Source organism: Balaenoptera physalus (genome assembly GCF_965194825.1).
Source record: "Balaenoptera physalus genome assembly, chromosome: 6".
NCBI lineage: Eukaryota > Metazoa > Chordata > Mammalia > Artiodactyla > Balaenopteridae > Balaenoptera > Balaenoptera physalus.
Window position 1 is genome coordinate 51,337,687 of NC_138885.1, and position 14,512 is coordinate 51,352,198.

The window sequence follows — 14,512 nt, forward strand, 5'->3', positions numbered from 1 at the left end:
TAGCTACTGGGGCCTCACCTTCTTTTCCCCGGCCCCTCACTTCACCAGCTCATTTATAAACTCTCCCATTTATTTGCATTTGTTTGATGGGTTACAAGTCTGGAATAAAAAAACATTGAAAAGCCCTCAACTAAATGACCTAAGTTCATTTGAACTCTGAAATGTTATGATTCAAAATAAAAAAGCAATCTAAAAAAACCTCAGCATGAGAAACACTACAAAAATTTTAAACAGGTGGAAGGAATCAAATAAGAAGTATGATCTAATGGCAAACATTATTAGTGACCTACCAAAGGCTATTTTACTTTTTCTCTTCCTAAAAGTCTGGAAGAGGCTACCTAGCTCTAGGGACAAATGTGGTGCATTAAGCCAGTTATCCCATTTTCCTTTCCAAAGATTGAGCCGGGATGGGTTTGTGACAGTTCCTGCCAATGAGAGAAAAGAATGGTCAGCTAGGGAAAGACGGTGTGTATAGAAGATCTCTTTAGCCCTTTCTTGCTTGTAACACTGCCTTGTGAGGTATAATGCTTAGAGCTGCCCCAGTCATCTTGTGACTTACAGGGAGACTGAGGATGACCCAGCAGAAAGAAAGAGACATTGCACCATCCTGGAATTTTCTCCAGCCGGATTTTAGGTTAGGTCAGATAATTAAGGATCTTTATTGTTTAAGCCCCTTTGAGCTGGGTATTTTGTTACACGCAGCCAAAGGCATGCAGGGCGTGTGTGTGTGTGTGTGTGTGTGTGTGTGTGTGTGTGTGTGTGTGTCCAGCAGCAGTTCATACACTTTCTGGTACAAGTCTTCTATTCTGTAGAGAATCAATACCTTGAGATTTGGGTGAGGCTAACTTGCCCCTTCATCTCTATTTTTCTGTCACAGTGATAGGTCTACCCAAATATTTTCCCTTGCCACTGTGCTTAAATAGAGATGATATGTGACTCTAGCAGGGGTAATCAGAGTCCTTACCAGAACTTTCTTTCCAGAGCTATAAGCAAAGACTATATTTTTGATGTGGTGGGCAAACAGGTTGAATGTATAGCTGGGATTGTTTGTGGCCATCTTGCTTGTCCAAAAGAGAGAGGGACATACCCACCCCTAGTATGACATTGAGCCCCTAGAAGCAGCCATGCCTAACTAGAACAAATTCTGGATTTTGTGTTTATATGAGTCAGTAAATTGTCCTTATACAATAAGTTGTCTTTTATTTTTTAAGTCAGTTTGAGTAACATTTATATTGCTTGCATCTGAACAACGCAAATTGAGAAGTTATTTTACCCCAAACAGTAAATTTAGAGAACTCATTACTCCAGAATGTGCATGAGGCAAGGCAGGAGGAAAAAGAAAAATGAATCTAGAAATCCAACTTAAGTGAGTGGGAGAATAGTGGTGTATTGTAGGGAAGTCAGGAGAAGAAAGGACGGGAAGAAAAGGGTAAAGTGTTCACTTCTGGAAATACTGACTGAGGTAAGTAGGGGGAGACCCTTACTGGGCAGCTGACGTCTAGATCCGAAGAAATCAAGGCTCCAAGGTGGAGTGGGGCGTTGACTGCACAGAAGTGAAAAGTAAGAATGTAGATGTGGAGGGAATCACAGAGAGAGCAGAGAGCTGAGGGCAGAGCCTTGGGAAGGTCTATTTTAGGGAGTGGCAGGAGTTGAGGGGACAAAGGGAGAAAATCAGGGGAGTGGGGTGTCTGGAATCTGTGGCGACATGGCTTCTCAGGCAGGCAGAACCCTCCCCCTTTGCTAATTCTGAGTGACACATCATGACAAATACTGGTATTACTGTGTTTCAGGGATATACTCTGAATTCACACCAGAGATGCTGTGGCAGGCGGTGATTTTGCCCTTGGTATGGTCAAGCATGGAAAGATCACAAGATGGCACACACTAACACTTTCCCTAGTCTGCCGGGCTCCCAGGCTCTGATGAGTGGCCCCCGCTGAGGCTGGCGGAGAGGAAGAAAGCAGGGAGTGCCATGAAAGGTTACACAGTCACGTCTCTTAGGAAACCTGGTCTTTGTGACAGCCCCATGGGCCAGGCAGGGGCTTGTAATTCGCATCATAGCACCTTGGGACACTTGCTCAAGGCACCTGGTCCTGGCTGGTGTTGGCTCACCATGGAAATGTGGCCAGGCTTACAGCTGAAGAAAGCAAACCATTTAGAAGCAGAAGTAGTTCATAGAATGCATAGCCACCAAAGCAATGACTTTTTTTTTTTTTTAACCTTGTGAGTGATTGTATTGATTTAATACACACAGCTTATTTCTGTCCCAGGTTACAAACTAGCCCTGGGGAAATGGTGGAACCAGTCATTTGGATTGCCCTTTACTGGCTGGGAATTAAATCATTACTTATTCCATTTTAGAATCATAAGTAGTACCCCAAGGCCTACTTTCCTAAGGATTAGAATCAAGGCATGGAAATGAAGAATACAGGTGTAATTCTAAGATGCATGCAAGATGTTGAGAATGCAGCAATTTTTCCTGGAAAGCTGTCACTGCAGAATCCTCCGGCTCTCGATATGCTCATTCCTAGTCCTCCAGCATGTCCAATTAGTCAACACATCCGATTCCCCCCGTTTAAAATGGCATTGAACCTTGCTGTTCCTCCTCATGCCCATCCCTCCCTCCTACCTAGTGCAGACCCTTATCAGCTCACTCCTTGGGTTGCCTGGGAAACCCCTGGTTTCCTTTGCCATCCTGTGTACGGTTACCAGTTGAATTTTCTCCCTCCTTCTCCTATTCCTTCCCTCACTCCCTTCCTCCCTCTGTTTCTGATTTCCTTAATTTTTGAAAATGCAATCATTCCTTTATTGCTGGTTCAAAAATTGAATTAATTTCAAATCCATACAGAGTCCTCAGGCTATATGGGTGTGAATTCTTTATCCTTTTCTTTTGACACCCATCTCTGGATGCAGCATTTATTCAAATACTCTTGAGCTGTGTCACTTGGTCTCTCACCATCTAGTGGCAGAAGTGGCTTTCCCCTCCTTTCCCAAGGGCTCCCTCTTCTTCCTCTCAAGTCATTTGGTCTCTTAAAATATATTTTTTCGGAAGTAACCCATGCATATGGTAAAAAACTCAAAAGGTGTAAGAATACACATTAAAAAGTAAGTCTTAAAAAAAATAAGGTAACTCTTCACCCCACCGCAGTCCAGTTCCTGGGTTCCCTTTCCTACAGGCAACCTGCAGTCATTCATTTCTTGTGTTTCCCTCCACAGATATTCTACGTAGATACACATATAGCATTCTACATTTATGCACAAATGGTACAATACCATACACACTGTTGTGCTCATTGCCTTTTCTTTCTTTCTTTTCTCTTTTTTTTTCAGAAAAATAGATCTCAGAAAATTTTCCTTCTACATGCATGTAGAGCTACCTCTTTCTTTTTCATGGCTCTATCATTTTTAACTGCCCTTTACTGGCTAGGAATTAAAACATTATTTATTCCATCTCACGATCACAAATGGTGCCCCAAGGCCAAGTTTCCTAAGGCTTTAGGTCAAGGCAGGTAAATGAAGACTGCAGCTGTAATATTATGATGCATGAAGATGATGAGAATGTCCATTGCATGAAGGTGCCATCATTACCTTAGCCAGATCCTTAGCAGAGGACAATTAGTCTGTCTCTGATCTTTTGCTAGTGGAAACAACACTGCAGTGAATACCCTTTAACAAAAGCCATTTTGCTCATGTAGGAAACACGTACATGATAAATTCCTAGAGGTGCAACTGCTAAGTCAAAGGGTAAGTGCATTGAAAATTTCATATTGCATAATTACTCCCAAGAGAAGTCTGTATTTTTTTAAACAATGATTTCATTATATTACTCTTTTGCTCACCAACATCCCAGTTGCAACCACATTTTCTAAACCTTGCTAGATTCAGTGCATCCTGTGCAGTCGCCCAGAACCTCGCACTTGGATGGTAATGGCAGACACCATAGCTTGTACGCAGCATGCGGAAGGAGTGGGTTAGATGTATTACAGAGCAACATGGATGCTCTCAAAAACATGATACCTAGTGAATAATGTAGGCTAGGGGAAAATGAGATATGACAATATAATTTACGTAAGTTTAAAAATAATGTATGTACGGCTTCCCTGGTGGCGCAGTGGTTAAGAATCCGCCTGCAAATGCAGGGGACTCGGGTTCGAGCCCTGGTCCGGAAGATCCCACATGCCGTGGAGCAACTAAGCCCGTGAGCCACAACTACTGAGCCCGCGTGCCACAACTACTGAAGCCCACACACCTAGAGCCCGTGCTCTGCAACAAGAGAAGCCACCGCAATGAGAAGACCATGCAATGCAACCAAGAGTAGCCCCTGCCCACCGCAACTGGAGAAAACCTGCGCACAGCAACAAAGACCCAACACAGCCAAAAATAAATAAATTTAAAATAAAATAAAATAATGTATGCAAAACATGTTTTGTAAGGTCACATATAAACAAAAAGATGTATATTAAACACAATATAGTGATGGCTTATGGAGAGACAAAGGGAATGGAATAGGGATATGGGGATAAAAGTGAATAAATATATGAACAAAACAACAAAGAGGTGTGGTCCAATGATAATAATGAATCATGAACAGAAACTATAAGTAGCTCAACTCTAGATAACTGAGCTCTCCCCAGCTCAAAAAGTGATGAAAAAGAAAAGGTAAAGTATATATGTTATAAAAATGCAAACAACACAGAAAGGTATAAAACAGAAAGTAAAAATTTTCCTCCATTCTAGTATTCCTTCTCCTCCCCATTTCCTAAATCCAGTTCTTAAAATTTTCAGCCACTAATAACTTCTTGTTTAACCTATCTCCCTGTATATCCATTTCAGCATAGGCAGATCTGCCCTTACTGTAATAACGGCTGAGTCCTCCATGGTAGAGAGAGAGAGAGAGAGAGAGAGAGAGAGAGAGAACATAATGTAATCAATCCTCTATTGATGAGCCCCGTTTGCTAGAAAGTTTCTCATTTTTAAATTGATTTTTGAGAGTATTTGTATATAAACAAACCTCATTTGTATTTTCCTTTTTTGAGCTCCTTCAGTATTTCTAGTCCCTGTCAAAATTTAGCTCTTAATTATTGACAAAAAATATTTATATTTTTTACTCTTATTCATATCTTCGTATTACATCATACTTGTAGTCAGAGAAAGTTTTATACAGCGGTTTTGTTTGCATGATTGCTTTTCAGCAGTCCCTAATGCAATGTTGGATATAAAGTCAGTGTTCAGATATTCTGATTGATATTGGGAATTACATGTGCAAAGTAACCTACTCTCTAGTTTTGAACAAAGGTGTCTGGCCATTTAATGGATTTAAATAATAAGGAAGATATGTTATAGGCAGCAGAAACGATCTTCTAAGCAAGGAACAGAAGAGCTGGAACCAGCTATAACTTTATCAAGGCTATTAATATATCAAAAGGAAAAAAAATGTGTCTCTGGGAAGGGGTTGGGGATACTTGGAGTGGAATAGGGAGGCACACTCTAGCTATATGCAACTCAACCAAGGATGAGACGGGCTCAGACTGTCATCTCTAGGTTACATTTAGAATATACAGTGTATGCTAAATAACATGAAAGGGCAAGAAAGCCTCTCTGACCAGGGGTGAATTATCTTCCAAACATCCTTTTTTGTTCAAAACTAGAGAGTATTCATGACAAATCGTAGTACAGTAGATGACAGAAAGATTTCCCTGTGTTCGAACCCGCACATCCTGTGCCAACCCTGCTAGTGCTGGCACACCACAGAGCCTCTGCTCCCAAATTCTGCCTTTTTTTTTTGGTGTGTATTCTGTTGTTTCCTCGTCCTTATGGCCCTCAGACATGCTCTTGGAAATGATTCCCAACTTCCTTGCTTCCTGGTACTTCCTCTTTGGGGCATTTATCTCCTTTAACCCAGTGCTCTGAAGGCTCAGTTCAGCTCAGTTCCTAAGGCCCCAGATTGGATGCCATAGGCCTAGAGAATAGGGCCAAGGCGATGTCTTAAATAACTTCGTGTCCCCTCAGCATTTTGCACAGATTTAGTTTTCTCTAAGCGTGTGCTACTATAATGGACAAATCCATCTTTTGAGTTGTTTGTAAATGCCTTGAACTTTTTCCATCCAGGATTGAGTCATCCTAGCACAGAAGCTGTGGAGGTAAGATATCTTAATAGAAACTTACAGATTTAACTTTGGTTGAACACTAAGAACCATTAACACATTTGTCTTTATTTTTTCTTTACCTTCATTTACTGCAAGGGGCTGTATTGCAAAGTCATATATACCATTTGACTTTGTTTTGATACTTAACATTCGTGACCATCTTATCTTGAGTTTATGCTTAAAAGGTTAATACTGCTATTAGTTACTTGGAGACCTCTTCACTCTTCCCCCTTCCTCTGTTATGTATATACAATATTTACCCAGAAAGGATATTGCACTGGTGAAAGGAATATTTCATTTGGTCAATTAACTGAATGTCTAACAGACAAATTACTTCCAATTTAATGTGATTTTTTTTTCACACTTCTAAGACTAATCCTATGTAGTGGAAGAAAAATAACAGGGTTGGTGAAAACAACTAAAACTGCGTACAGTATTTTTAAGAAATTAGTCTTTGTTCAGCTTGAACTAATGGCAAAATAATTACCATAAACTAGAATACTTGTAGTTAACAGATGAAGGAAATTAAAGTTTAAGTAACTTGCTTCCTTAAGTAAGTGGAGGGTTGGAAATATGACTCCAGAGCTTATACTCTTGACAACTGGTCTATAACAGACCCATAACAGATTTACTCTGTATTTGATTTGTATAACTTTCCAGTTATTTTAAGTTCTATATATTAAACAATTGCATCAATGGATATTACTAGCAGTTTTTCCTTTAGCACCAGGTAGCTGGAAGGCATCAAGCTAATCAGATGTCTTCTACTATGACCTTAAGGGTCATTAAACCTGCAGTTGTTCCTCAGAAGGATAAAGAATTCTAAATATAATTGCCATATTCTGACTTAATGATCCCATATTATAGCACTAATACATACTATTAAAATAACATTCAAATGTTTGAATCATTGATAGGGATTCTTCCTATAGGATCCTTCATGGTCTTGAGGAATATTATGCCTGGCCAGAAAAGCTAAGTCTGCTCAGATACTAAGTAGTTTCCTTGGCTTAGTTTACTATCCTGAGTGAAAGTGCTTGCCCAAGTCAGTTGAGAACACCGGTAAAACAGAACACCCAAAGCTTCTCCTAACAGTGTTGAGTAATAAAGAGGCAGGCTTTATCAGTCACCCCTTAGAAAGTACCTGTAGACAGTTGTATGGAACACTTGTGGCATGATATAATAGTAAAAAGTTCAGGATCAGGTCAGGCCAAGTTTTAAATCCCATTTCCATCTCAAGCTTTCTGAACTTAGGCAAGGCATTTACATCTCTGTCTCAGTTTTTCCCTTGATAAAATGTGCACACAGTTGGACTTACCTCTTAGGGTTATTGTGAGAAGTAAATGGGCCAACACATAAAAAATTCTCCCACAGTGTCTAGCAAATAATAAACTTAGCTCAGTAAATGTTAGTTATTAATAATAATAAGTGAGAACCAATATTGCAAAACCTGCTTATAATCAGTATAAAGGTGAGTTACATAGTTATAAGGACCAATAAATATGAAACTGAGAGAAGAAATGACATAGTATCCAAAATATATTTTTTGCTGAGTTAGCCAAAAAGGCCGTTCTTTATTTCATCAATACTTCATAATCTTTGCTTATACTTTTTGCAGCTATTTTGGTAGGGATGATGTCAAAACTAATAATCATGATGGCCTTTTATGTTTATAGTATACTTACGTCATGAAGTACTTTCGCAGGCATTTTGCTTTGCAACAATCCGGTGACAGCTAACATTTCCTTGTTTTAATAGTGTAGAAACTGAAGGTTAAAAAAATAAAACTACCATTTCACAGAGGCATAAGGTTTTTTTCACTCTCAATTCCTGAATTTTCTTCCATGGGAGTGTGGAGAATGTAGATAAAGTGATCTCTATATTTAACACAATTAGTGAATCAACGGAAAGGATTCAATTGGATTTAGTTTGCCTCAGAAATTGTCACTTCGGTTTAAATAATTTGCAATGTTAAATTTAAAAGCTTTGATGCAAATGCACAAATCACTTGGAGACAAAGCTTGATTTTCCTTACAATTGAAGGATAGAGTCTTGATGTCATTCTTGCTGTTACTTAAATTTTAAAATGGTGATAAAAATATAGAGAACATATGTCATGTCATTAATCTACTTTCATTTTAGCATTCTAAGTGAAACTGTTTTCAGAACTGATATTTTAAAGCAGACTAAAACATAAATAACATACAATTTACTGCTTACCTATGTTTCTAATTCTTCAAATTGTATATAAACTGAAAGTTAAACCCAACAGTTCTGTAATAATTGATCCTAAAGCACAAGGAGAGAGAATCGACATGTGAGGTCAAACATTCACATTAAAATTTACGGAATAGACCTATTATCTAAAAGTATTTATAATGTTTCTTATAGATATATCTAAGTGTGTTTCTGTCCTAAGGAATACATTGGTCCTGAATAGTCTAGATATTCACATGCTTTATGGAAAGGGTGTGAACCGAATGATCTCAAGTTACTTTCTAGCTCTGTAGCTCTGTGACATTTCAGTGGCTTTATCAGCAGCATATTATTGGTGAGCTTTATTAAAAAAGAAATCAACCTTTTACATTCAAAGTGGATGAGATCTAAAAACTTTTTCAGTTATTTAGTACCAGCATAACTTTAATGAGTACTTACTCTTTAAATGATTATAATTTCAACGCCATTTGTATTTTTAAAAACAGGGGATATCATCAATTATTTCATATATATTCTAAATAGCAGTGACAGTCCCAGAAGGGATCAGCAGGTCTTTAATATATGTTGTTAAATAAGAGCATAAAGATATTACATAATATCTAACTAGATTCAGAAATTACATTATTATGATGATGAGTTAATATGCTCCTATTTCCTCCATCTTTTAGACAATATAATGACCACACATGCTATTATTCAACTGTGGAAGAGTAGAGCAAGAAGGAAGTCTAATTCAAAGTCTTTACTTTTTACTAATTACTTTAGTCATTCATAAAATATTTTTTGAGACCTTTATGTGCCAGATACTCTACAAGTCACTGAGGATACATCCTTGAATAAAACAGACAAAAATGCCTACCCTCATGGCATTAACATTCTAAGTGGGGAGATTTTTAAAAGATGCAATAAATGGGAAAAATAAACCAGGGAAAGGGGTTATATAATGTTGATAAGGACTAAAATTGTAAATAGGGTGGTGAGGGAAGGCCCCACTGAGGAAGTGACATTCGAGGGAAGATGTGTCAAAGGGGAAGAGTATTCTTGCAGAGAGAATATAAAGTGTAAACTCCAAGGTCCCTGAGGTGGAAGGTGCTTTTTTTTTAAGAAGCAGCAAGGAGATCCTGTAGTTGGAATGAAATGGAGGCAGGGGAAAGTGATGGGAGATGAGATTAGGGAGATAGGTGGGCAGGTGGTGTCCATGGCAAGGAATTTGGCTTTTGCTCTGAATGATATGGAATGTCACTGGAAGATTTTAAGCAGAGGAATAGTTTTACTAAGCTGATATTACTTAGCAGAAGTAGTCTGGCTGCTGAGTTGAGAATAGAGTGAATGGGGGCAAGAAAGGCAGCAATGAGTCAAGGTAAGAGGTTATTCCAATAATCCATGCAAAAGATCATGGCGGCTGGGACAGATGGTAGCAATGACAATGGTGAGAAGTAGTTAGACTCTGAATGTGTTTTGCAACTACAACCCAATGTTAGATGCTTCCAAATCTAAGAAAAATTCAGGCCCAAAGAGGCTGTAGTTTGACTAAGGACAGGAGCCAGTTACAGGTAGAGCTGTCATCAGATTACAGGTCTTCTTCTAACCCATTTTATACTTTTCCCAATAATCTCACTTGTATAAGAGTTAAAATAACTCATCCTTTGAAATCCTATTGGAAAATGAAAAAATATTACTTAAACGTAATTTGGATTATGTGTGTTAGGATTCATTGTTTAAAATTAAATGAAAATATGCTAGAGTCTTCACATGCTTTATATCACTTTGTTCTAAAGTTCAAACTAATTTGCCTGGCATACTGGACAGCTTAGATCTGGATTGATTTTTTTCCTGTTTATCCAAGTGGTTAACATCTGACTCTTTTCCTTCACTATTCATGAGTTTTATGAATGATTCTTGAGTGCCTTGTATGGTGCCAGATCCTGGAGATTAGCTAATATATGACTCTACTGAAACCTCACCTTGGCGGGCCTCAGTCACTGTTGGTCACTCCTTTGTACTCCTGAGGCACTGATACATACCTCTCTTGTAACATGTATTGCCCTGAATGACATTTATCTGTTTAACAGACTTGTTTTCTCATGAAATTTTAAGCAATTTGGAATCAGGATTAAGTCTTTTTTTATCTTCGCATTTTCAGAAACTAGAACCATGTCTCACGCATAGTAAGTGTTCATTGAAGGATGAATCAATCAATTTTACTCAGAATTTGGTTTGGGATCACTTTCTTTTTTTTTCTTTCTTTTTTTTTTCCTTAGATCTCATTCTTTGCAAGGTGAATGATCAATAAAAAGGAACACTGAAAAGTTACAAAATAGTATTTGATTAATACCAGTAATTAGGTAAACTCTGTGAATGGTTGTATAAAATTAAACATACGCCAGAAGATGAAAATTACGATTGATTTGATGAGTTGGAGCAAAACCTTGATGAATGGGCAATCCTATTTGTATCTTGTATATTCAGGTTCATAAACAAGCTACTAAAAATAAGATTTGTTCCTTAATTTACCAAATATTTATTGAGCACCTATTACATCAGTATTTGCCAAATGCTGTTGGTTCATGAAATGCATGAGGTGCATATGGACATTTAAATTTTTTCATTTATTTAATTTGTTTATATTAATGTGTAATTCATGGAAATTATTTCTTAGGAAGAAGTTAAATTTTTTAAAAAGCAAGTTGATTTGAAGAAAAATGTTAACTAGGGAAGCAAAAATAGTGAGGGGCATGTATAAATATTAAAAGTTTGCGAAATATGATACCATGAACCATAAAGTTACAACCAAGAGATTTCCAGAGACCAGTCAAATGGACCATGAAGTATTATAGCTGATAATGAAGCTTGATTTCAGGAAGAAATAGCATTTCTTTCCAGTTTTAATGAGAAAAGAATTAGCACTTCAGCTCTTTTTCTTCTTGTAACTGTTGGCTTTAAATTTATATATCTGAGTGACGTAAAGCCTCCTTACTGACTGATCTCATCTGGATCTCTCCCACTTCCATTCTGCTTTTCTCTTTTTCTTGACCTCTTTTGTCTTTTTAAATCATCCTTCTCCTCCTTATCAACAACAAGAACAAGTCTGAAGAGACAGAACATGGTTAAATTTGCATTAGAGAAATTTTACCTGAGTATTTTTTATGGTGAAATGTGCATTGAGACATATACTTTGGAGAACTAATCAAAAACTTATAAATAAGTGCTCTATGGCTCTGTGGTTACTTCTGTCTGTCTGCCTGCCTCTCTCTCTCTCTCTCTCTCTCTCTCTCTCTTTTTTTCTTTTGGTTAATCAAAACCAAACATTTTCTTATTTAAAATAAACTTAGAGGATGAGAACAACCAAAGTTACATTGCATCTTTAAGGTCTAACAAACTTTGAAACTTTTTTCTAAGTATATTTGAAACACAAGAAGTGGGATACAAAATTTTTACTTGATCTAACATATATTATTTTTCCCTTTGGGTTATTCCAAATCCCACCATACCTATCTGAAATAATTATTTAACTACTTAGTGAAAATTTCAACATCCTAACAATGTTCAGATTTGATTACAAGATGGTTGTCTCCAACCAGATTCCTATAAGAGACTAATACAATGAAATTTGTGACTCAACAAGGTGTATTTCTACCAATTTTGAACTTCTTAAAATATCAACTAGTAATGGTAAATAAAAGCTCCATCATTTTCCCTATTTGTTTTTGGTTTCAGCTACATAATTTTATAATTTGAAAGGTTTGTCAATAGAAACTGACAAGAGAAATAAAACCAAAACCAATTTTATTTCATTTAGCATCTATTGATCATACTTCGAGCTGTTTAAATCTTTCTTGCTGCAACCTCCCCTAAAGTCATTCATACCTAGAAAAGAGTTAGAAATTGATATACACATAGAAGGGGTTAACTAGAGAACTATGAAAAGATCATTTAGATCTCATTTTTCCTCATCACTTTTCCTGGAATGTTAGTGAAGGAGTCTTGTATGTCACTGGTTTGTCCTTCTGGAATTTTTTTTCCCCCGAGATTATTCAAGTGATGCTGGAAAGAATGTGAGACACAAGGCTCCTTGATGCATATTCTCAGTACCCAGTAGTATATGAATTCTTGGTCTCCCCAAAAACCAAATGGATGGGACTTCTACTTTTCATGGGAAATTTTTTCTGTGTTGGATCTACTCAGTTTATTTATTGACAGTTAACCTACAGAATAGGGTTTATTAGAATTTAATGTGCATGCGAATCATCCAGGAAAAATTTTAAAGTGCAGATTCTGTCTAGTAGGTCTGGGGTGAGGTCTGAGATCCTGCATTTCTAACAAGCACCCAGGTAATGCTTTTGCTGCTTATACAGGAACTGCCTTTTGAGTAGCGAGGGACTAATATAGCAGAGTTATTCCACATGGCGTAATCTGAGGACTACCTACATCCAAATTAGCTTGGAGTGCTCATTAGAATACAAATCCTTAGTCCCAAACCTGTTTTTACAGGACAGAATCTATGTAGGTACCTTTTACTTCTAAGGAGGAGCATTTTCATATAAGTGGTCCAGGTTATTTGTACATACATTAAATAAAAATAGAACAAAAAGCAATCAACAACTTTGTATCAAGCAGCCCTACAGTTCTATACTTTTCCTGGAAACAGAGAGAGGGTTGAGTGGGCATTGGAAGAGTGGGCTGAGAGGTCACAGTGGTTTGCCTTCCTTGAAAGTTCTGCCTGGTGTTGTGGATCATGAAAATGTTCATGTTAGCATTCCAGAAGGTGCTCCAACTCCTTAGCATATTCTCGAGTGTTGAAAGAAAAAAAACAAAAAACGCTTATCCTTTATATCTTTTACCTTACATTACCCTCAGAGTTCTCTATAAAACTACTGTTCCTTTTTATTGGCAAAAGATGCCTGGGTTTAGAGTATGACCTCAGAACAACTTGGAGATAATGAGCTCATTCCTGTTGATGTCTTTCTCTCACTTTTCTTCCCACTCTTCTGCTTATCCTTTAACACCCAGCTCCAGTATCCCTTCCACCTGAAAGCTTTCCTTGGGCAAGCTAATAATAGGTGTTAAAATATTTTTTAGATGTTCATCAGATTTGGCTCAGTAATCCCACTTGAAGCATATATCCTTACGAATCATTTGGACACGAATACAAAGATATTCAAAGCAGTGTTGTCTATAATACAGATTGGAAGCCATCTTTGCAGGTCCTTGAATAAGAGATTGGCTGAATAGATTATATCTTCCCACTGAAATGCTATGCAGCCAGTAGAAATGATGATATGGATCATGTCTAAATGTTTATTTTCATAGAAGGATGTTCTCTATGTGTTGCTAAATGAAAGCATATACATAATAGAAAACATTTGTAATATGTTTATAGCAAACTATTAACAATGGTTGTGATCTGAGTGATGGGACCATAGGGATTTCTTTCTCTTTTTTGTCTGTATATTTTCATGTTTACAAAATGACCATGGATTAGAGTAGTAGTCCCCCTTATTCACACTTTTGCTTTTCACAGTTTCAGTTACCCGTGGTCAACTGTGGTCCTAAAATATTAAATGGGAAATTCCAGAAATAATCAATTTATACTTAGTGGCTGTCTAGGTTATGAGATCAGATAGGCTGTTGCATGCTTGTGTTCAAGTAACCCTATTTTACTTAATAATGGCCCCAAAGCTCAAGAGTAGTGATGGTGGCAACTCAGATATGCCAGAGAAGCCATAAAGTGAGAAGCTGAAAGTTCTCGACCTAATACAGAGAGAAAAAAACTCGTGTGCTGAGGTTGCTAAGATCTACAGTAAGAAGGAATCTTCTAACCGTAAACTTATGAAGAAAGAAAAAGAAGTTTGAGTTGGTTTTGTTGTTGTACCTCAAACTGCAGAAGTTACAGCCACAGTGTATGGTAAGTGCTTAGTTAAGATGGCAAAGGCATTAAATTTGTACGATAAGGTATTTTGAGAAAGAGAGACCACATTCACATAACTTTTATTACAGTATATTTTTATAATGGTTCTATTTTATTATTAGTTACTTTTGTTCATCTCTTTCTGTGCCTAATTTATAAGTTCAACTTTATCATAGGTATGCATGCATAGGAAAAAACATAGTATGTATAGGGTTCAGTAACATCTGTGGTTTCAGGTATC